Source organism: Phalacrocorax carbo, chromosome 3, assembly GCF_963921805.1.
Source record: "Phalacrocorax carbo chromosome 3, bPhaCar2.1, whole genome shotgun sequence".
NCBI lineage: Eukaryota > Metazoa > Chordata > Aves > Suliformes > Phalacrocoracidae > Phalacrocorax > Phalacrocorax carbo.
The window spans coordinates 69551016-69576647 of record NC_087515.1 but is presented as its reverse complement, the minus strand read 5'-3'; the positions used below and the strand labels follow the sequence as shown (position 1 = coordinate 69576647).

The 25632-nt window shown below is 39.3% G+C and overlaps 1 protein-coding gene across 6 annotated transcripts in view; it reads right to left on the bottom strand.

Moving 5' to 3' along the window:
* The window catches only part of PTPRK (protein tyrosine phosphatase receptor type K), a 414239-nt gene that overhangs the window by 100044 nt on the left and 288563 nt on the right, over window positions 1-25632 (bottom strand). The window lies entirely within an intron of this gene.

Genomic DNA, 25632 nt, shown 5'->3' with positions numbered 1-25632 from the left:
AAATCCCTAGTCATACATCCTCTGATTTAGAGTTTGAGGTTTAAAAGAGTAAATATACCCTTCATCAAGGAAGTTTTGTATCAGAGGCTTATTTTTCCTTGTAAAATGGATTGATTTTTCTCATTTAATAATTTCCTCTTAATTCTACTAATCCAGGTTGTGCCTTCAACCACCCACACCAGAGATGGAATTCAAGACCAAATTTAAAATTTGTCAGAACCTCTAAAACAAACACAACATAACACATGTTGTCTGGCCATGAACGTTGAAACTATTAATGTTTGAAGGCAACTAATCAGTAACAGAAAATGCACTCCATTTTCATCTTGCTCCTTTCATGACAAGACTTAAACTGCATTCACACTATGCTGTAGAGCAGTTTCAAGAGAGAAGAAAAAAAAAAATCAAAGCTTTGTTAATCTTAAAGAAAAATTACTTTACAATTCTATGCAAATTTTACAAATGTGTCACAGTTATCACAGGAGATACTGAAAAGCATCCTTTATTCACCTGTCAAAAGGGAAAGAATGAAAGACAGAGTGTGATCTCGCTTTCTCACAACTATTCCCTTCTTTGGCAAAAATTAAACAACTTCTGCAAAATTGAGATGGTAATTAAAGTCTGCATAGTCTCTCAACAGCTTTGGTAAACTCTGCCAACTGTCCCACTGCTCCTAAAAATGATGTTTTAAAAACACAATTTTACTCTCACTTCTGGGCAAGATTCATCTCAGTGATCCCTAGAGGTAAAGACCAATTGTTTTAAACTACCATACCACAAAGCCTCCATCTGTAACACCTCAGATAGAAAGCAATCTTTGAATAATTATTTTTCTCAGATAAAACACCATTGAATTTTAGAGTAGGCTTCCCAAAAATCTCAGCATCTCATTAAGAATAACTTTGTTCTTGGTGGGGGCAAAAATAAGTGCTCATCTGCCGTTTTTCCCTTTCGCCATCACACTTTAGGGTTTGCGTTTTACTGAAAATTTTTAATCCTACTGGGATTTAATTTCATTTTATGCATTCTCTTCCAATCTCTGGATACATTTTCAGTACTACTAATCCCAGCGAATCAATTTACATCTTGTCTTCCCAGTTGTTTTCTCACCTTTCCTCTTTCAGTCACATCCAGGACTTTTATCCAAAATATACGGACGTTCAAGAGCACATGACTTCTCACTTCTTGTTGAATTACTCATGTCAAATTGGCACCCTGTGCCAAAGAGGGAAGAAATAAGACACTCCCAAAATCTCTCTTAATTTCTTAGCCTATCAGCTGGAGTTTCAATAATAATAGCAGAAAGCACTTAATATTTTTCAAACATTAATCTACCAATTACCCCTGTGAGACAGGTAAGTGGTGTTAATCCTTTTCTGTGAGGAGAAAGAGACACAAAAAGGTTAATAGCTTGTTCAGAGCTACAAGGCGATTTATTGCCAGGGCCGTAAGAAAACTGAATGGTACCCAGCTCCCAGGTCACTGGTGCTCTGCCCATCAGACAGCACCAGCTAGCAGCAGCACTTTGAAGAGCTCATTTACACTTTATTTGCCAGTGCTTCCACAGAAATGCTAACACCACTTCCCAACTCTAGTGCTTCTTAAAAAAATTTTTTTGCAGATTTTCTGAGAACAAGTTTGAAAAAGCATAACAGTGCCAGGGACTAAGTGAATATCTGAGCATAAGGACAAGTTATTTGAAAAACAATAGTTTGGCTTATTCATTTTGAAAGATTTCTTGATTGAGAGCTTGGATTTGAGTGAAATAGCATACTTTTTGCATTAAATCTTGTATTTAAAATTAAAATTTTGGGGAGGGGGCATTCATAATTTATTTTTTCAAGCCTTTTTCTCCAGCAGAAAATATATTTAACACTGAAGTCAGTTCCTTGTGGTGATAGCTGAAAGTACTTAGGGCTTCATCTGTTGCAGAAAATTAAATATCCTGTGACTGCATCAAGCTCTTAAACGTAAACATCCTGACCGCAGAGTCACATCTTCCAACAGAAATATGGCAAAGAGACATATGGATGATTCGGTGGTGGTGGTGGCAGGGTTGTCCTTTACTTCCTCCCGAGTCCCTCTGCTGAGGGCAGGCTCGCTTCTGGCAGCCACTTCCTGCGCACGGGCTGCTGCCGCGGCCTCCACCCTGTTCCCACCTCTGCTTATGGCCCGCTTCTGTCTCTGCCCTTTACTCTCAACACCTGGCCATACCCAACTCTGTTATCTTCCACCTCTCGTCAGTCTCCCTTTAATTCTTGTACAAAGGAATACTACCAAGCTGACTCAGATCCATCATCTGATCTGACTGTTTTTACTCTCACTGAGCCAATTAAAACCAGAGGCATTGGGAGAATATCAAAAGAAAAGAAAAAAAAACAGAATAAGAGGCGTCTACACTTATACAGATCACTAAGTCCTCATTCCTTATCCAGAAACTGCCTTAAGTAAAAGAACTAGATGAACGTGGCACTCACTCACAACAATTTATGGATCAAGAAGATTTAACCCAACTTTATGCGATGAAATAAAGAACAGCTTTAGTAATTCTCCGAATGTTAATAATTCAGGGACAGGTGGCAAAAGAGACTGAACCTGTTGACCCCATACCATCTCTCAACTGCAGGATGATTTAATAAGACGCTCCAGATAACAGATAAAATGAAATTCAATTTCTTCAGTGTTTGATAAGCAACACGTGATATGACAGGTCAATATCAGAGCCTCTTTGTAGAGATTATCTTCACAGAGATGGCAATGGAAACAAAAGCCTGCACAGCTGCAGAAAATGCAAGGTGAGAGCATGCATTTCCTCAGAACCTATTTTTAATGATAGTATGTATTACCCTGCTGTCAATCAGAGAAAAACAGATGTCCCGAAGTTGTGACAAAAATCCAATAAAATGAGGCTAGTAAAGCATGACAAGTCCTTTGCTTTTCCAGCCTTTCCTCAGAAATCCTAAATGGTGATTGCCAGGCACAGTTTCATTTCCTTTTACCTGGGGGAATTAGATCGTCTGACCAGCAGACAGAACACACATTTGTTTGCGTGAAATGGAAAACAATCAGACAAATTTTAAAGCACAAATATTTCAGATAAAGATGGTGCTTCTTGAACACCACCACGTACTGTCTATATACTCTGCGTGTATTCAATTCTTTAATTGGGGTTGGCTTTCAGATTCCTCCCCCCACCACCCCTTGAACTCTTTCTGGCCTGGCATTATGCTGAGGAACTGAATTCAAATTTCTGCTTTAAGCACGCTGACTGAAATTCATATCAAGTTTAAGAGTGACCCAGGTCGCCTTCACTGGTGACACAGGAGGCAAAAACTAACTAGACTTGGAGGGTGAGACAATGCATAAATTTGCATAAGGTTTGAGGGAACTAAGGACACATGCGGGGTTTATATTAAATAAAAACTCTGACATAGAAAAGCAAATGTATGAGAATTATTAGAGGAGTAGAGTACATTTGACTTAAGATAGCAACCCTGCAATTTAAAACACCGTGTTTCTGACAGAGGCTCCTTTAATTATCTTACCCTCACATTTTAAAACAAAAATGACATAGGAAAAAAAAATTGTCCTCATTTTTGTTCTAATATTCTCCATCTGAATGGCTACTGGAATTCCCCAGACTTTTCTTTATGAAAACGTGAGCCTCTCTGTCCTGTGGCTTCTCCTGACCTTTCCAGGATAGGTCTCTCCTTGACATGTGGGAAATAAAAGAGGATTATTCTAAGATGTCACTCTGGCTCCTGCTGCTTCCTCGGTTCATGCAAGGTCCTACAAAAACAAAATGTTCCCAAAACTCAAACGAAATATGTTATAGTCCTGCTGGTGTAAAGCATTCTTCTTAAAAAAAAAAAACCCTGATAAGAGCGTGGAAGAACGGTATGAGTGAAAACCACTGGAGGAAGTATAATCTCAACCAGAATAGCTGTCAGATGTGTAGTAAGAAAACAATAAACAAAGGTCACTGACTTGCTCGTTTCAGTTGCATTACTCTCAATTATTACTTTTGTTATTAGTGAGTGACGAATCATGTAGAAAGGTTTCATACAGATACTACGTAACCTCACATCATAAACTTGGTTAAGATTACTGCATATAAAAGTTATCACTCTCTGAAAAGGACTGGACTAGAGTTACACATTTCAAGAGACAACCAAACTCTGAGCAGGAAAGCACATCAACTATGATCGCTTCTGCATTTCTGTGGGTGATCTGCTGCCTGTCAAAGGAGCGTCCTATAATTCAGTTATGAACAAAGCTAACAAAAGTCCCTAGGTAAGGCAAGCTGTCCTAGAATATCCATGATGATGTTTCAAATATTACTAATCTACAAGTCCGAAAGAATTTAGTTCAGACTAACTCCCAGTAACTCCATTATTTAACAATCTGATGGTAATACAGGAAGACACAGTTTATTCAGACATGCCAAGAATGCCATGCACTCAGCCTGATTTCCTTGAACCAGTATCTCTTTAATGACAGAAAAATTCTTGTAAATGCTGTTCAGGTAACACTGTAATTTGGACCATTTATAAGCAGAGTTAAAGGCCAACTTAGAGTTAAAGACAAAAATCAATGAACAGCGCTGGCCTCAATCCTTTAAGAACTATTTAATGATACCTTATGAACTACTTATCTTCAGCCAGAAACTCTTTCTCTACCTACTTATGTGTATTCAAAGCCAAACCCACACAACATCATATTACTGATTGGATCAATAAAGACCTCTCATAAGTTAATGAAATATATTACTTTTCCAGATATTCCAGTGTTGGAATATCATTTTTTGTATGTTAGAACATACAAAAAACAGGACACCTGCCATGTATGTAAATACAGGTTGGAAAGTCTAACTGCGGTACTGATTTTATTTTTTTTTTCCAACCTTGTTCCTTGTCAGCTGTTTCGAGGCCTTACTAGGCAATCAGATTTGAAAACTCAGGCCTCCAATCTTTTTAAACTTAAGCATTAAGAAATAGGGAACATCAAAGAAAGAGAATTCAAATGTAGTTGAAAAGTCATACAATTTGACGTAATTTCAGCTCAGACAGAAAACGACAGATAAACAGGTATTTATGCCCACAATAAATATCAAAAGGATTACTGGGTTACACATTTCTCAGGTGTAACATGTATGGGATACAAAACAAATAGGGACGCAAACACAAAAAGAAACCATTCTGTGTACATTAGTATGTCCACCTATTCAGCATGTGAAATACAAACCCAGAATAAACGAAACAATGGCATTTATACTGTACTAGGCACTTCGGATTTATTTTGTTGCAAACAAAGTTTATAATGTGATTGCATGAAAATCTATGAGCTTTTTCTCTTTTCACTTCATCTAGCGATTGATTTATTAAGCCAGCTTACAAATTTCTTATTGACCACATACCTCAGGGAACTGAAGAAAACATCTGAATTATTACATAGATAATCAGCTGTACTACACTAGTTTCAGTAGCAATGAGGGGATATTCAATATATTTTAGGATGTATCTTTTTGGATGCAAAATACAGCTGTCCCTGCATCAGAGGTATAGTAAAGTGATGAAATATAACTGCACTACTGGCAATTATTTGCCCATTCCCTCTTGATAGTATATTTATTCTGTGGCCTCCGTGCATGATTAACAGTTTGTGCATCGTTAGCATGTAATCAATAGCTGTGAAGTCTTGTATTAGCTTTAGAGATTAGACATCCCTTGATAATAAATTCCATTGATTCCTCCACTTTAGCTTAGCTACAGATGCCCAATTTTTTATTTTTTTTTTCCCCTGAATCCCTGAATTTAAATTGAAAGCAGATATATAGAGTAGGAGGAGAGAAGAAAAGCTGGCATGACCTCTTTAAGCTCATTCCTCCAGATGAACAAAACCTACCTGGTGGTGTAAAACATGAATCAGAATGTCAACAAGCATCAGACTGCAAGAGTAAATATAGGGAATGCCCAGCGTTACAAAATTCCTAGGAAACCTGTCCAGAACTGTGATGGTGAAGATTAATTGTGTAAAGTCAATTACAAAATTACGAGTGGTAGAGGAAAAAAAAAGAACCTTTGACTTATTAGTGGCATGGATATATTAAGTCAGAATGGAAGACTTATTATCTAAACCAATAACAATTATAATATAAAGAATATCAATATTTACACACACACACACTTTTTACCCACCTTAACAGTGAACCTAACCATTCAACACTATGAAGAAAGCTTTTACAAACGTTTATTCAAATATAAATCACCAGTTTCCTCAGATGATACATTTTTCATTTCTCTCCAAAGCACATTCATACAGATCTTTTTATGGTTTTGTTTACAAACAATATATTTGGGAGCTTAGGATGTTATGAATATTATGCAAAATGCCTAAGTTGGTGTAGTGTGAATAAGCAGAAACCAGTGTTTTCTATGGATATCATTAAAGCTTCAGTTCCTTTCTCTTGTATATAAAAATTTCAGTCCTCCAAGTCGGGAAGCATAAATATCACCTTATGAAATAAAGTGACCAAATGTGAACACAGTCTATAAAACATAAATAGTAAGCACAGAAGACAGGCTCAAAGTGTGAATAAAGTTAGGGCCACATTCACCTCTGATGACTAAGAACTAAAAACTGCAAGCCGTAATTACGATACCCACTTAAAACTTTTGTTTGTGTGTGTGTGTGCGCGTATGTACACACAGAGATGTTTGTGCATATATGTGCATTTCCCCACATGATGATGAAACGCCCATCAAAATGCACCCTCTCTGCGTGCACACCTACTGAAATGTCCTAAGCCAGGTTTGCCCCCATTCCCATTTTGCCCCATCTGGTTCCTGTAGCCCATGGGCCCTGGTAGAAAACACCCACCCTCCAACCCCGCTCCCTGCAACCAACAGAGCCTTGAATTTCAGTCTGGGTCACAAGCCCACAGACTTGCCCTTCCAAAGGTGTGTTTGTATGGAAAAATCAAATAACTGTATGTTGCACCTTGCTCTGGCTCTGCCCCTTTCACAAAATCAATATGTAACACACAATCTTGCATAGTGATATGTATCTGTCATGTAAATGTATGTGATAAACCTCAGCTGAAACAGAAAGTCATTAAACGGCTTAAAACCAGAAACTACCCTGATCATATAAGGAATCTGCCGTATGTCTCCTGTCCTACCAGTGGAACAATGTTGTGGGGTTTTTTTTGTTTTTTAACTCTAAATGACCAAACCTGTAGCTTCTACTGTACAGAAAAGTTTTCCTTAAGGACTTGGAAATTTATTTAGTAAATTGGCCTAATTTTATTCACTGGTTCATACAAATGTAAGAATGCACGTTGGAAATATAAGCAAGCTTGTTTTCTTCAGAAACGCAGACAAAAATAACGCAGGTGGTCAAAGAAGAATTCCTCTGACATTAAAATCTTGAAGAAAACAAGAAACCATTTTCAAAGGTACTTAGAACTCTACAAATGCTGGTAAGGTGCCAACAGGCAAATTCTTCTTTAAGTTAGATACCCGATTACCATGAATTTTTACCACCTTTGAATTGTGATGAAGTTTTGTTGCTTTAGTCACTCAGCCATCTGTGAAAACCTGACTAAATATGATTAAAAAACTTCTCAATCTATTGGTCAATGACCAATGCCAAGTAACTATCAAACTGTAATACTTGTCCCAGTAGAAAGAATCCTTTTCCCTTATGCTTCCAGCACACCCTAAAAGCTGGTATTTCTTACAGGTATTTTATTTAACAAAAAACTTTCTGTCCATTTTAAGCAACCCAATTTAAGTTCAGCTGTCCCTTGATGTACTATGAGAAAGAAATGTATTCTGGAGTAAACAGGCAAAGCACTGTTTAAAATTTGCTAATGGAACAGTCATGAAATTTGCATTAGAAAATACAGTCCAAAGTTGTTAATTTCCAGAAAGGAGTTTTTTGGGGTGTGGTGGGTTGTGGTTTGTTTTTTTTTTTTTTAAAGTTCTTTAAAATGTTTGTTTTCAGAAAGGAAAAGGGTGACAAGGAATATTTGGTTTTTATGTCAACTTGCTCTGTCTGTGCAGAATTCACGTAACATCAATTCTCTTTCCTACCACAATCGGCTACGGAGGTTTGCAAAGGCTATTTTGGGAACTGGGACCTAATCCTACCTACCTTTTGTTCCTGGAGCTGCCTTTGCTCAGAAGGAGCAGGGCTCTGTAGAAGCGAGCTCACGAGCATCTCTTGTTTACTGTGAAACAAGGTCTTTGCGACAAAGAACGCAAAAGCAACAAAAAAGCCTTGCTTGCAAACGGAGGCAATGGCAAGCTGGGAAAGTGCTTTCTAAAATATGCCATGAAATCTAAATAATATATTTCAATTTAACATTTAGCTGCATTAAAATACTCTAAAGAAGTTGCCCTGCTGCTTTATTTTCAGATAGCTAAGTGTTTCTCAAAGCTATTGTTTCCTGTCTAAGCAGAGACTTGGAAAAACAGAGAATAACTCACCCTACAGTAAACCAAGGTAATTTATTTTTAAAATAGTTTTCTCTTTGCAAACTTCCTCTGAAAAATTCTGGTTTATTCCATGATCCCAAGACACAAAAATGCTCCTGAAAAATGATCCCAGAATATTTTCAGTCAACAGTAAAGCCGGATGAGTGATAACAGAAGAAGGTGGCAATCCCTGCAGTTTACTGCAAGCAGCAAAAGAAAAATAATTCTTGATGCTGCTGATAGTAATCCACCCTCCTTTTAAAATTAGGTGTTTTTTCTAAAACATGATTAATTAATGAGCGATTGATCGTGCTTTATACAGAACAGATGGTGCAAAACCAGCAAACCTAGTTTTCATTCACATGGAAATGTAAAGGATTAGTTCTTTGCTTGCAGGGAGGAGACACCAAGTTTTACTATGTGTTTTCTTATTCTAGATACCCATCTAGAGATCTATCTAGTTCAAGCTGTCAATCACATGCAATAATTTTACCACATTTTGACTTTCAAAAAGATATTGTACTAGCACAGTTGTCTTGGCTTCGCTGTTACTGCAAGGCAACTGCCAACATGCTACTCTGACCAGTGCTGCTGTAACAGTCACCCAAGAGAGTGTCAATCATGCCTGCTGAGTAAGTGGAGCATTAAATTATTTTTTTATGCCTATGCAGTACATGCTGAATCACTGTCATCATACAATCACAACAGAATACAAAAAGGAAAGGCAGCCAATTAGTCAAGTCAAGGCCACACAGGCGAAAGCAGTGTTAATGTGGAAGCACAGGCTAATTGCTGGACACCAGCATTATGTCACTTAAATGAGATTTATTGCTGAGTGTAATAAATGCTTAAGAATAAAAAGAATAACAATTCCTTCCTCCCAACTTACTACTGAAAGGCTTCACAATTCTCCTGAGTGTCTGTAGGGAATTTCAGAGCTAGCTTCTCTCTTCTGTATTGTTTTTTTAAACATCTCATCTAACTATTAACCTTTTCGAGACCAGCATAATGAGCACATGTGCAATCTACTACCATCCCCTCTTGTCACCACAATCAAACACTAGCTCATAACCTTTATTGACAACCATGATAATTTGAAGGAATAAGAATCTGCTGTAGAATGTCTAGAAATATGAAATTCCTCAGAGTTGGGTTGAAGACTCTTACGACTGGTAATGAAATTATTTTTTTACTTACATTCCAAATATACCCGATTCTTGACATCTTTTGCTTTCCCTTTTGTGGTCATTCTATTCATATACATACCCGTTCATACCAGCTAGTGACACCAGCCTTAATCTCCCGCTGGCTATGCTCTCCATAACCATCTTCTCCCTCTCTCCTTGATTTGAACCTTAAAGTTATGGCAGCTCTTGCCTTCCCACATTCACCTGCTACTTTAATATTTAGGCAAAATTATAATATTATTATTAATTTGAGCTGTAACAGAGACATGTGCTAACAAGAAAAAAACATCAGCCAAAAAAAAAAACCAAGCACAGGTTTGCATTTCCCAGCTGCCCTTCGCTTGTTGCTTTTGACTTGGATATCTAGAAGACAGATTGCATCACGGCATCATACGACAATTCAGCTTGGAAGAGACCTCTGGACATCATATAACCCAACCTCCTGCTCAAAGCAAATATATCAGGTTGCTCAGGAACTTGTCCAGGCTATTTCTGAATATCTCCAAGGCGATCCTCTCAGGACTGCAGGCATGAAAGATACATAGGAGATATAAATGCGACTTCAGGGCTTGAGCATATTTCTAACTACGTGGTGTTTGAAAGATGGAAGAGCAAAGAATTCCACAATTCCCTATAAATGCTCAGATTTTTTCAAATCTTGATTCACAGCATCTGGCACTGACCTCTGCTAGATGGCAAGTGTGCAAGCACTTCACTTAAAATTCGCCTTGCTTGACCCTGTTTCACATACAACTTTGCAGTTCGCAGAATATCAGACACATTGATTCCTATACAAAAATATTATCATTAACTGCAGAATTTAAGGTAATGTGCAAAAAAAAGGTGAAAGAAGAATTCAGCTCTCCTTTTTCCAAACCACCTGATGGTACAGAACAGAACCAATCAATCTGCTGTACTCTGCATAATTTCTAGCATTATTTCGCGGCGTTTGGCAAGGGGCAGCTGTCTAAACAAAATGGGTGGGGTTTGTCCTGTTTAATGACCCCTTAGGTTACTCTATGTATCTACTAGAAATTTGCTGCTGGGTGTTTTGTTTTGTTCTGCTTAGAAGGATTGGGTTGGATTTTACTTCTGCTGGACATTATAATAGAACCCAAGAACAGAACTCAATCATCACAAGCACACAGTGATGCATCTAGGTACGCTGCCTCTGTTTCTTAAGGAAATTACAAGAAAGATGGAAAGGCCAACAGTTTGAATCTGAATGTACTGGGCACCGAAGCCTATGTTCTGACATCTAGACAAAATCATGCATATCCGAGTCTTGTAAGAAACTGGCTAATACCCTTACACTTTTCTGATCTGTACCGCCATTGTAATCTTCAGTGTGATTAATGAAATTCATGCTTTCCGCCTCTATTCTAACTACTATAGTACCATGGTAGCGCAGGGCTCTTTTCAGCATTACAACAAAATGAGTAATCTGTATTAACTGGTTCTGAGCGCAGGCTTTATACAGCAATTGAAGAGGCTGACAGAATATATGATTTTCACAGCTAAGCATTTAAATCAAGCCAGTTACTGAGGGGGTGAACTAGTTTATTTAATAGTAAGGTCTATCATTAGATATTTCTGCCAGGGTTGCAGGACTGGCTTATCTAAATGACACAGAGTCGGCAGGAAAGGGGGCACATACTCTGAAAAGAGAGAGCACAAGTTGTATTTCAAGCATAGCTCCTGAATGGTTTCAGAGAAAAAGTCACCACAGCTATAGAAATTTCTAAGCAAAGAATGTAATCCGTGCTCTACTTGCAGTTTGGCTCCAGAGGAATGTGTCCCTCAAGAAACACGTCCAGTAGGCATTCATCCCAAAGGGACAACAGGCTGCTTGTCTTCTTTTGGACACAAATGCCGCTGCCTAATTAAAGCAGTGTGTACAAAATGAAGTTTCCTTCATTTGCTGAGCAGTTTGATGGTTTTTTTTAAGCTACTCTCCATTTAAATTCAGATTTCTTTTTCTAGACACAAAAATCCTCAAGGAAATTTATTTGAAATGTCTGACTGGTTTCTTTGTTGTTGCTGGCTCTGAATTCTCATTCCCACTTAGCTATCTTGATCAGGCCATGACTGAGTAGCATGCGAGGAAAACTGCTATCTATCTTAGAAAAGATCCAAAACACTCTGAGTTGGTTTTAATTATTTTTATCATGATTAATAGATCCAATATAAACTCAAATTTACCTAAATATAAAACATCGATACAGGCAGTTATCCACAGACTTCTAAGAAATTAATTTAAATTAAATAGCCCACAAATGAAACAGCTTTGTCTTTAACAGAACTGGATGGAAACAGTTTTATACAGCCTGCTGTTTACACAGTGGTTTAAAAGCCCTATTTTAACAATCAACATTTGGCATTTGAGAAGGACATGTAATAAAGCCAAAAGATACTGAATCAACTGACAACAAAATGATAATGACTCCGTGCAAAGGTAAGTGAAGTTGTAAAATCTGTGTTACCCTCATCTCCAATTGAGTATGAAAACCCAACAGCTTTCACTTCCCTAACATTCCTTGAAAAAAGACAAGAGGATGAGAAATCATTTTGATGATACTGTTATGAAGTAAAAACAAATGACAGAGCTGTAGCTAGGATTACAATTATACTATGCTTTGGTACCGCACAGCTGATAATATCCTAGTGTTACGCAGCTTATGCTACTGCTTGAGTCCAATTTCCTTCAGATAATGTATTTGGATTCCATAATATGCCTCTTTGGTGAAACCAGTAACTGAATCCAGTGGTAATTCCTCAGGGAGTTATAATTTATGGCAATGCCTGTTCCCACCATTTTTCTCAGTAATTTGTTCCAATGATTAATAGCCTCACTGTTAAAGATAAATAAGTGTGCCTTGCTTCTAATTTGAATGAGCCTGACCTCAGCATGCAGCCATGAGAGGTTCTTATATTTTTCCTCCTCTAGAGGAAAGAGGCCTTTTGTACCTGGTATTATTTTTCCCCTATATACATACTGTACATTCACCTCCCACCTTCTACTCTGATAGACTTAAAGGATTGAGCTCTTTAAGTCACCTACTGTAAGACTGCATCTTTAGCTATGACTCTTTTTGTAGCACTTTTCTCCACTCCTCCCAAATCTCCATCAGTGTGTTGAAAGCACGGACACCAGATGTTCACAGAGTATATCAATATTGGTCATACCCACAAAATCACATCTTTCCTCCTAGCTATGACCCTGTTTTTTGTCACAGCACTACACAAAGACGTATTGCTGACTGCTGACTTACGTACCCCGCAATTCTTTTAATGTTTCTGTACTACTTCTTCCAAATACATGCATTTATTCACATTTGTGTGTAGACAGCAAGCCATATTATCTATACTGTCTCTACTTTAAACTACCAGAGGGAAAAAACCAAAAATCAACACCCAAATTTAAATTTCACAGAAAATACAAAATTCTAACAAGTGTAACATCATAAACTTATATAGTGAGTTATCTCACCTTTGCAGATTCTCACTTCACAGCTAAAAATGCAATTTTGATTGCATTTTGCAATCAAAAGACGCAAAAGATTAAAGGCAAACACAACAGGCTAAAGTGAAGGGCACTAGACCTTATCTGCAAACATCTTTACTAATTTACTTTGCTCATTGCCCAAAACGAAGACTATGTATACACACATTTGTCTGAATTAAAATATGACAATTATGTCATATTATCAACTGCAAGAAAAATAGAACAAAACCAGAAAAGAATGCCAAATGCAGCAGGAGAGGGGGTTACACCATCTCCCTATAAAAAAAAAAACCACAAAAAAAAGAAGTCATGCTTGACTGCAAAAAACAATCATACAATTTTTTCTCAAAGACTAGTGTCTCACTGAAAGTCACTGAAGCTGTCCAAGGACAACGCGAATTAGAGTCAGAGGCCAAACATAAAGACACCTCTCTGAAACCTAATCCTCTTGCCCATTTAAAATGTTCCTGCAGCTTCTGGTCAGGAAAACACACCACTGGGATTGCACTGGTAGTTTTGCTTGTTTTTCTTGAATGTTTTCAGAACCAAATAACTCAAATATCTGAACAAGTATCAACATAACTAAAATAAAAGCAGATGGGTTCAGCTAATCTCCTTTTGCCACTCTATATCAGATTTTTTCCCTTCCAAAATACTATCTTCTGGCATTATCAACCTAACAATGTTTAAAAGACAAAAATGTATTAGAAATTTAAGTGTTACTTTTGTGGGTTCATACGAAAGGGGATTCCTAGTTGCTTGCTTTTCTACCATCCTTCCGAGAAACTTCTGTTCAGGCATGTCTTTAGGTATAAGAATGAACCCTTTTTCAGCCTTAGGCTGAAAGCATAGCACATTTGTTGACACCAGTACTGCATAAGAACCAGCGAAATTTGTTCATAAATTAGCTCCACAGAAATATTTAAGCAGCAATTAATTACAGCAAGGCAAGCATTTATACATCATCTGGATAAAAACAAAGAAGTCTTCATTCAGAAAACCATTTTAGAATCGTAGAATGGTTTGGGTAGGAAAGGACTTTTAGAGGCCATCTAGTCCAACCCCCCTGCAGTGAGCAGGGGCATCTTCTACTAGAGCAGGTTTCTCAGAGCCCCGTCCAACCTGACCTTGAATGTTTCCAGGGATGGGGCAGCTACCACCTCTCTGGGCAACCTGTGCCAGGGTTTCACTACCCTCATTGCAAAAAATTCTTTCCTTATATCTAGTCTACATCTACTCTGCTTTAGTTCAAAACCACTACCCCCTGTTCTGTCACAACAGGCCCTGCTAAAAAATTTGTCCCCAACTTTCTTATAAGGCCCTTTTAAGTACTGAAAGGCTGCAATAACATCTCTGCAGAGCCTTCTCCAGGCTGAACAAACTCAGCTCTCTCAGCTTTTCTTCATAGGAGAGGTGCTCCATCCCTCTGATCATTTTTGTGACCTCCTCTGGACCCAGTCCAACAGGTCCAAGTCCTTCCTGTGCCGAGGGCTCCAGAGCTGGACGCAGCACTCCAGGTGGGGTCTCAGCAGAGCAGAGCAGAGGGGCAGAATCACCTCCCTTGACCTGCTGGCCATGCTTCTTTTGATGCAGCCCAGGATACAGTTGGCTCTCCAGGATGTGAGTGCACCTTGTTGGCTCACGTATAGCTTTTCATCCACCTGTAGCCACAAGTCCTCTCTGCAGGGCTGCTCTCAGTCCCTTCATCACCCAGTCTGTATTTATACTGAGGGTAGCCCTGACCACGGTGCAGGACCTTGCACTTGGCTTTGTTGAACCTCATGAGATTCATATGGGCCCACTTCTTGAGCTTCTCCAGGTCACTCTGGATGGGTATCCTGTCCCTCAGGCACGTCAACCACACCCCTCAGCTTAGTGTCATCCATAGACTTGCTGAGGGTGCACTCAATCCCACTGTCTGTGCCATTGATGAAGATATTAGACAGCACTGGTCCCAATATGGACCCCTGAGGGACATAACTTGTTACCAATCTCCATCTAGACATTGAGTGGTTGAACACTACCCTCTGGATGTGACCATCCAAGCAATTCCTCATCCTCCAAACCGTCCACCCATCAAATCCATATCTCTCTAATTTAGAGAGAAGGATGTTGTGGGGGACTATGTCAAAGGCCCCACAGAAGTTCAGATAGACAACACCCATAGTTCTTCCCTTATCCACTGACGTAGTCACTCCGTCATAGAAGGCCACTAGGTTGGTCAGGCAGGACTTGCCCTTGGTGAAGCCATGCTGGCTGTCCTGAATCACCTCCCTGTCCTCCATGTACCTTAGCATAGCCTCTAGGGGGATCTGTTCCGTGATCTTCCCAGGTACAGAGGTGAGGCTGACAGGTCGGTAGTTCCCAGGGTCTTCCTTTCTACCGTTTTAAAAAATGGGTGCAATGTTTTCCTTTTTCCAGTCCCCAGGGACTTCACCTGACTGCTGTGACTTTTCAAATACCATGGAGAGTGGCTTGGCAGCTACATCAGCCAGTTCCCTCAGGACTCCTGGATACATCTTGTCAGGTCCCATAGACTTACGTATTTTACCAGAGTCTTTGTCTATCACACAACAAGAACTGCTCAGGGTCTTTCTGGATGTGTCTGACAGCTTGCTGGGGTCTCCAGCAGACTCCATGCATCCACTGTCTCTTCGCTTTCTTCTTAAACTCCTCTTCCTCCTGCCTCACCTGGCTCCCTTAATTTCTATACTCCAGAAATGATCCATCTTTGTAGGGGAATAGACAGGGATCGGCGACCGGAAGATCACGGGATGTGATGGAAAGATAGACTCCTCCCCATAGGAGTGGCAGGAACAGGAACCGCAAGAGCTATATAAGCGTGTGACGCAGCCAAATAGACGGACATTTTGCATCCATCATACTGATGTCTGTGCATCACTGTCCCCAGGGTGGGTAGAGCCCTGTGTCCCGGAGATATGCGGCCCAAGATAAGTTCTCCCGTAGAAGCGTACAGCTACACATCTTAAAGGCTCAGGTGTGCTGGATTCTCCTATCACAGCTGAAGAAATACTTCCCTGCTCTTTATTTGAGCTAACAATGTTGTCAAGAACTCCAAATATAGATACAGCAATTCCACATACTTGTGTCTCACACCAAGCCAAAAATCTAAGGTATTTTGCATTTTATTACATGCAAACAAGATATAAAACTGAGACGCTCATTGTGAACATAAAAATGTCACAAAATGTGTTTCTAGTCTTCACCTCATTTTAAAAATCAGGATTAACATACGTCAGACTCTCTACCTTCTCTCTACCAGTGCCAGGACCTCTCCTACCTTCTCTGAGTTTCCTGGGCTTCAATCTGAATGGAGCATCTCTGAAGAGCTCATGTCTTGTATGGACAAAAACAGATGGGATGCATCATCACCCAAAATTACAACTGGGATGCCAGTCTCTCATTCCCCTCTGCCCACCTCCCTTCCACATCAAAATGAGACACCTTAGCAGACAGGAAACATCTCAGGTCCAGACAGTTTTAGGCCTATGCTGCATGAAGGAGTGGATTGCCTCCTCAGCCATTTTGCTGTAGTCTTGCAATTGAATACTATACATCAATAAACAAGCTGTTAAATTGATTTTTGGTGGAGTTTTTTTTTTGGTCAAGATATTAGATGCTGAATTAACATCAGACCCTGAATTAACTAAGCCTTAAAAAAACCCAGAATTCCAGCAGAGGAAATTTCACAGTCTGAATTGAATTAACAGTCAAAAATTTTCCCAAATTTTTCACCCTCTTCTACTCTATACAAAGAGCTGAAGTCTGGGTAAATCAAGAGAAGATCTCTAATAATGGCACACTACAAATTCTCCAAACACCTCAAGGAAAGTCCTGTGTGTTATGGCTATGGCTAATTCGTAACACAGTATACAAGTACTTTAAATTATTCTTTGTACTTTGTTTCTCCCCCGTCTTTGAACTTCATTTGTCGATATACAGATAAACAACTAACCGTTGAAAAGCAGCTTTTACAATTCCTCTGTAGATAATCAGTAAACAATCAGTATATTGAACACTTATTATCACATTTCAGAATCAACTTCTTGCTATGTGAAGGTGATGTATGTATTTCCATCTGTATCTTTCAGCTGTTTAAACAGACGTGTCTCACATCACTGTTATCAAATGTCCTGGACAGACTTCTCCGAGACACTTTTTCATTTGCCACTGGCAATATCAACCCCCAGATTTGTGCACAAATATTGCACAGTTAGCTTCCTTCTCAGGTGTGCTGCACACAGAGTAACACAGTAAATACAGAATACAGCAGAATTACTTCTCACCCCCCACCCCCCCCATAATACTTTGTCAAAAGAATGTTTTAAGTTCAAAACACTCAAAAAGAATGTTTAGAAAAAAATCTAGATTTTTTTCCACAAACACAAGTAGGTTAGAAGTTTCGTAATAGCAACAATGCGCAGCATAGACATAGCAATCCATATTAAATAGTCATTATAGAAAAGTCATTAATTCCCTGTAATAGTGCCAGAATTAATAAATCACTGTAAAAGCCCTGATACTGTATTACTAAAACTGTTTTTGGTTTGCTAACCAATTCTGTCTTTGAATACTAGCTCAGTAAAGCCAAATAACTAAAAGACTGAATGCTATTTTCTACAGCAAGGAATCTCTACCTAAACTATTTTTCTTTTTTTTTTTTTTTTTTTTTTTTTTTTTAATAATTAGTGGAATTACAAAAGAAGTAAAACTACAAACCATGTAAGACAAGTACTGCAGTTCAGGATACACAGTGCTCAAAATTACTGAAGTGCTTCTTAACCCTGAAAGTGGGTTCAGCAGACCGACTCAGTGCTAAAACAGTAGGAAACAATTCACTTAGGGCTGAATTACACAGCAATCCAAATCACTTAAACCAAGCTTTAATGGTTAGTTCTATGTACCCACTGCATAACAAACCAGCTGCACTCCGCAGTTTATTATCACTTATGATAATAAATTAATAAATTAAAAAAGCAATCCAAATATTTAATTTGATACTCTCTTAACAGAAAACAGAAAATAGAGGGAAAAGTTGTATATATTTTTCTTTTTTTTCTGGACTTTGGAATGCACCTAGCATATTTTGTCTTAATGTCTTCGTTTTTTTCCTTTATTTCATGTTACCCTATGCTTGCAGGCTTCATAGTACAATATACACAATTCTTTCCCTTCCCTCAACCATATGGGATCAAGTCCACAGCATTATTTTATTTTTGCATATATGACACTTCGGTAAGAAAATAGCAAACTATCAACAATCCTGTTTGCCTCTTGCCTCTTAAGTCAAGCAGCATTTGTCAAAACTGTTCCAAGAAGATCTAATTCTGTATGCTCAGGACAGCCTTTCAGTTTGGAAGTATGTCACGTTATAAAACCATGTCAGTATAGACTGGCTTTTTGCTGAAATGGTACACTTCTATGTTCTTTAGTCAGAATAAAAATTGAAAAAAGGGTTTTGTTTTTTTTTAAGGTTATAAAAGAAAGAAATTAAGATACAATCAGCTCACATGTTCAGAGATTTTGAAACTGTTAGAAATACATAATTGGAGATGGAAGAAATGAAACATCTGCTGTGGCGATAGAGGGACTCAAAATGATTGAGTGAGCAACAGCAACAAACCCACAAAATGAGAAAAATAAACCTCTTGCATTCCTTTCGCATAGCATTTGTTTTGCATTTGATATTTACTTCCCAGCTACTCCACGTGAACTATTATTAAATAAAAGCCTTCACATCTGATATGCCATGAAGCTGCTACAATTACTCTCTGATAATCTTGACAGCTACTGTTGACCTTTTGTCATTTGCTGCGATGTTGCATAACAAGAATAATGTATGTGACATTTTTACTACAGGAAAACTTATGGAAGAGATAAACATTTTAATGATTAGGAAGGTTTCTTTACGCTCCAGGTCTTGAGATTCGAGCACTCATCGAGATGGACGTGGTACGGCTGTCCAGCCATGCCCAGCGCAGACAGCAAGCCCACAGCGAGTGCTGCACACCACCCAGGCCCTCCCAGTTCTTACAAGCATCGTAGCAGGCTTTTATACTGCACAGATACCTGAAGCCTGTGCTACAGTAGTCAGCCGGTAGTGCCTACTAACACTAAGATTATCCAGACTATCAGTTTGTTCCCAGTTTATACCAGAGATACAAGTTCCCAGACTTGTTTCCTTCCCCCCTTCAACACCATTTCTGCTCGCTCTCCCTTAACAGGCGTCTTCTGGCACCTTGAAGAGAACCACTGCTGTGTCCCCTGACAAGCACAGCTGAAAACCATGATCAGCGTCAATACAAGAAGAAACACTGTGTATAAATATATTACTTTCAATGTGGACATATTAAGTGGGATCTTGTAAGCTAGTGTTTAAGCTGCCTAAATTGCTTAATAAATAGCAATCTTTGATGTCAAACAAAAATAAATTGGGCTACAAGCCTAATTGTCTGAATCAAAATTGTGCTATGCTCAAATCATAATACTGAAATAGATCTTAGTTTTTGACAGTTCTAGGTACCAAATATCAAGAAAGGTGAAAATTAAGGGTCAACCCTTGCTCTTGATTGTATACCTTACCTCCTCCATCTTGGGAATGGTAAAATTCTATTAACCTCCTATTTATGTATCAATGAAAAGTATTTCATTTCTCATGGATTCTTTCAGTTCTTTTTGTCTGATGCAAATGTTAAATGTAAGGCACAAAACAAAAAACCTTCAAAAAAAAATTTATTGCTTCTGCAAGTGCTCTGTAGATGCAACTTATCATGTCTGGCAACTTTTATTATGTAAAGCTCCCAGTGAATGAATACTTTTTAGTTCTATTAAAAAAATAAATCAGTTACAAAATGAGCATAAACTTACAGCCTACTTACTCATTTTTGCTCTTCTGGCCACAAGTCACCACAATCTGTACTAGAATCCAATCCAAATTACATGCAATTTACTCTTCTACATACGGGGGGGGAAAAGTAATTTTGAAAAAAATCAAAGGAGTTCTTCCTACCAGCTGTCTCTTCCTCCCTGAATGCCTGCCTATTTGGACTTTGCATCTCTGAAACGTCAAAGCGAATTTTAAACCCATTGTAACATTCAGTGGCTTTTTCCAGAAATCAGATTACATAACACCTGCTCATCTTTTTCACTCCACTTTCTTAGATTTGGTATCGGACTGAGGAGCTGAATTTAGCTTTCCAACATCACACGTAAAAGGAGAGCTGTTAACCTCCTTGTAAGTTTATAACCACAAGTCACTTTGCAGAGTACCTCTAGTGTTTAGAGACACCTCGTTTCACGATAAAGGGCAGTTAACACCTGTAAAGTAATTATATCTACCAAATGTTGTTGGCCTGAAATATGAATATATAATTGTTCCTGCCATCTGTTAATTATACTAGTTGAATCACTTATTTAATCATATACATTTACTTGACATCTACAAACTTTTTAATAGCTTTCACAAATGCTATCCTGGCGCTCAAGCAGAACTAAGTCACCATTTATGTGTCCCACAAGGAAACGACGTGGTATACAAGAGGCCAGATTTTGCAGCAGCTTGACAAGATGGGAAGGTAGTTAGTGCTAGGCATCTCCCCAGCCTGTCCGTGCCGGCTAACAGCCACAGGGACCAATGGGGAGTTACCAATAGAGGCAGGAGCATCAGCAGAACGGGCTTTGTCAGCAAGAAGACTGGCTGGAGCGAAGACCCAGGCAAAAAGGGAGGAAGCTGGCAGGGTTGGGTTGTGGAGGGAGTGAACAGGACAACCTGATTTACTACGAAAGCCACCCAAGTGTTCCTCAGGTCAATGATTGCTGATTCTAACATCTAAAGATAAGAAACCAATGCAAAACATGGAGCAGTATGTCCACAATTTACAAACCACATCACGGCTTTGGCACTGAGCTCTTTGTCCTCTCTATTCCATCTACAGCACCCACTAGCGTTGTCCAGCTGAGGCTGCTTTAAAACATTGCAGAACTGCAGGCAAAATTGAATTTTGGTGTTCTCCAAGGATAAGGTAAGATAAAACTTGCGCTGCCCTTGCTGTAGTGGTGGAGGGAGGCTTTGGAGGGGATCTCTGATGAGAACACACACCTCAGAGCTAGTTAGTTCCCTTAGCCCTCCCTCCTAGGGCTTACTGACTTGACACATGCATCCCAGCCCAAACAAGCTCCATTCTGCCTCGCTCTCACTCTCAGTGGTGCTAAAAGCATGAGCAAGGAAAGAGAAAGAAAGGAAAAGCAGACCATGTCTTGTCTCTCTCTGCTCTCAAGTCTAGAAGGAAGAAAGGACAAGACCTGGAGGTAAGTCAAGATTCCCTTCATTGACTCAACTCATGCACTCAGCCTTGGATTGCAGCTGCAGCAGAGGTGGGAATGAAGACCACAGACCTACAACTACACCAGGTTTTCAGACATTTTATGCAGCTTTCTACTCTGCCTGCATCCGCAGCCGCCTTGTTGCTAGCAAACTGTGTCCAGCTTCAGTGACTCTAGGAAAAGTGAAAGGAGGACAACTTACTGGAACACGTAGCATAATTTCCCTGGTACCACTTAATATCAGGGACAGGAGAAAATGGTACTGTGATGCATATTTTGGAGATCAGCAAACTAAAATACTCTGAAATTTTTGATGCAAATTTTAGTGTCTCTAAGATTACCTCTCTGAGTTCCTGTTGTAAATACACAGGCATTACAATGCGAACCAAAGCTGTGCTGCTAACACAGCACTGCAGGAAAAGGTGTCCCCAGGTTAAAATAAATAAATAAATAATTTAAGGCAGGTTCTTATCATTTGTACATTTAAATAATTATATTAACAGGAAGTATTTGCACACAAATAGACATATCCTCACTTCTTTCTAACCTGGAGAAAAAAAAAAACCCAGAGCTTTAATTAAGGGAAATTTAACTTTAAAACAAAACAAAACAAAACACCTTTTGTATTGGTATGTCATTAAAACTAGTAGGTAAGAAGCATGCATAAAAATTCACACAGGTGTGAGGATAGCAGTCATCTCCCAGAAATCAATTTATAACCCAGTAACATAAAGTGAGCCCCACCTTATCTCTCCATTTTCACAGCTGGTTATATTCCATACTGCTCAAAACTGCTGACCTTTCCTACAGCTGCCTAAAAATTTCCTCTGCTGCTTGAACGTTAATCCAGACCTCACAGTTGAACTCTGCTGGTGATCAAGTTCAGTTAGGTAGGACAATGTTTTCAGTCCAGTGTGGTGGTAGTGGGATGGCAGCTGCACAGGCACCAGGGCCCCAGAAGCCTGGAAAACACTGGGGCAAGTACAGCTTGTGGTCATCTCTACCCTACAAGACAGCAGCTCTGCCCAACAGGCAAATATTAACATTTTTGATTTGACAAATGCAAATACAGCTTGCAGAAAATCAGCAGCACCCTTATGCTGGACACAAGTTGAGATGTTCTTGTAATATGGAAGCAGTTTTTTCTAACAATTCAATTCAAAACTCAAAGAAACTAACTTAAAGAAATCTACTTTAATTTGCAGCTGCTTTGCATATCCCCTAGTTGATGAATAATATCTATTGAATCCTCTAGACAGAAACTGCAGTGAGTTATTTTATTGTCCATAATACCCAGAAATGGGCCACAAAAACCAGAGCCTTGCTTAGATCAGGACTAGAAGTGCATTTTTTCCTTGGAAAGGCAAAAGGCATGTGGCGTCTCCTTCATTTCTAGTGGAGATTCTGTATTTCTCAAGCTTCCCCACTTCTCCTGGGAAGCAGCTGCACTACACCATTGCACCTTCCAAGCAGAGAGGCAACACATGGGGCTAGAGCCAAGAGTCAGTTGAAAAACACATCCATCCTCTTTCTTCCAGGAGGAGGAAAGGGAGGAAAAAAGCAGGATGGGGGATGTTGCCTTTTCAAAAAGTCAGCTAAAAGCTACCAGTGGTCACATCACGGTGTTAAAGGGTCTGGGGGTTCCCTGGGGGTTGGGAGCAGTGTGGAACCCCCTGGGAGGGCTGGGTAGGGCCTTGCAGCTCGGGCCCCTAAGTATACCCATGCTGTCTTTCTCTGCACACCATAGTGACCTCAGATACCTTCAAAAACTTTAGATATGCAAATGATGACTCCATAGAAATTAGGGTAAAATTAAGTACACTTTATTTGAATCAATTATGATTAACTCAAATGTTGCAATTAATAAAAAGGTGAGCAAGTAACTTAAAATGTGTTAAAGGGATGCCTGGGTATACCAACAAAGCCCTAGACCATAATTGTCTTTCCCCATTGCTTGGAGGTTTCCTATGTAAAAATAACTTGCTAAAACATCAAACTTTCTCTAGAAGAAGGAGAAATAACTTGAAGTCACACACTGTGACTTTTTCAGCCAGGTTTTAAAAAATTAAGAGGATATCATTGGGTATCACAAGTGTATCACCACAAGCTACGGGCTCAAGATCTAACACTCTAGCTATGCCTATATTGATCTTATAGTTTCTTTTGATACTAGTTTTTACTTCTTCTCAAGCTGGTGTCACTTTAAAAGCATGCAAACAGTATTTGGTGAGGACAGCACTGCAAGGCACTCTGCCAAGGACTATGAATGCTCAGAGGCAGCTGAGAAAGAAAAAGGCAATGGTCTGAACACCGCTTCAAAAGGAGAAAAAAAAAAAAAGAAAACTAGCCTGAAACTAGAGATTCAGGGAAGACATTGATAAAAATCAGTTTGGCAGGGGTAAAGCCAAAGAACCCATTTAAATACACTCACACGACTAGCTCAAGTTTCCATTACGAATCACTGCAAGAATTTTTCGTATTGTTGAAGACAATATAAGTGTAAATGAATTCAGGAAAAGTTATCAAGCTTAGAATTGAACTACATTCTCTGCTTAGACATCTTGGTAATTAATAGCTGAATTTGATGCTGAACTGCTTATTTCCTATTATTTCCTTCCTTATGCCAAAGCAGATAACTATGCATTATTTTCTCATTTGCAAGTCACGCAGGTACATCAATTAACCACATCAAGAGTGTATTAAACATGCTAGAGTAAAATTATTCATTTTCTATGTTGAGAACTCCTTTTTCCCTGGCAGACACTTCCCTCACCCCTTGTGCAGGCTGAGCCATGCCTCTTGCCTGGCCTAGCGAACTGCACACAGTCCAAGGGCTGTTATGCAGACAGAGCCATCCATTCTCAGCACAGGTTTGTATGCCCTGAAGTTTGCTTGCTTTTTTTTCTCCAGGTCTAATAAATTATATCATTTTTCCCCCATAAAGCTACCTCCCTATATCATTGGCTGTCACAAACACAACAGTGCTACTATTCCTAAATACTTTGCAGGGTAAAGTTCCCATTGACTGCAGTGGTAGCTGAGAAAAATGAGCAGTTCTGTAGGTTGCTCCCCAGGACCCCAGCACAGGGCCCAGATTAAATTCCATAAATGGCCACTTGTGAAATATCTGGTTTAATAAGACCTACCTAGAATCACTCCAAAATTTCCAGAGAATCCAGGTTTTTGAGAGCAGAGATCAATTTCTTTCATCAAAAAGGGGATTCTTTCTCTTTCCAATGTCTTTTGGCTCGTTTGCCAATGAGTTTCAACTTTCTACAAATCCAGTAAGGGTCTTACTGCCAGGAGACCCCTTTATTAAATATCGGCTTCTTTATGAGACACCCCAGAGCACAATCATCCTCTTCACTGAACGAGCTAAAGATTACTGCTAATGAGACAATTGCACATTATCCTGGCGTGTACCCTGAAGAGCAGCAAATAAGAGATTGCACTGGCAATCAAAATCTGGCATTTCCTAACTAACGAAGGCTTGACTTTGACACCTGTGTACAACTTCTTTGCCTTCACAGAACAATTTGCGCTATTATGCAGACATCCACCAGAATCATCAATAGCTTTTGAGCTTTTCAAGTCCCCAGCAGAGACAACTGCAGCTTTGAGGTAATTGGGCAACAGGGAGGGATTGACAACCTGGTGCAGACACATGGAACATTACTTCAGAGGGATGACGCACTTTGTTGTCAGTTTTGTAGTTTCACGCTAGCATTTAAAAAATAGTGACACGCAGTGATCCTGGACTACATTTCAGGCTCACTTCTCGGCTTTCTCTAAATTTGATCCTTTCTTATCTATCCTCTAGGCTGTCGTTGACCCACATCAATTTTTCCCCTGACTTCACTTCCCTTGCCAGTATTACTTCTCCTACATAGACTCTTTTATTTTGACTCCAGGCTTCTCATCACATTGCTTGCTTTCCAGTCTGCCCTACTTGCAGAATCACACAATGGCTGAGGTCAGAAGGCACCTCTGGAGATTGTCTAGACCAACCCTTCTGGCTGAAGCGGGGTCAACTAGAACAGGCTGCGTAGGGCACTGTCCAGGCAGGTGTTGAATATCTCCATGGATGGAGACTCCTGAGCCCCTCTGGGCAACCTTA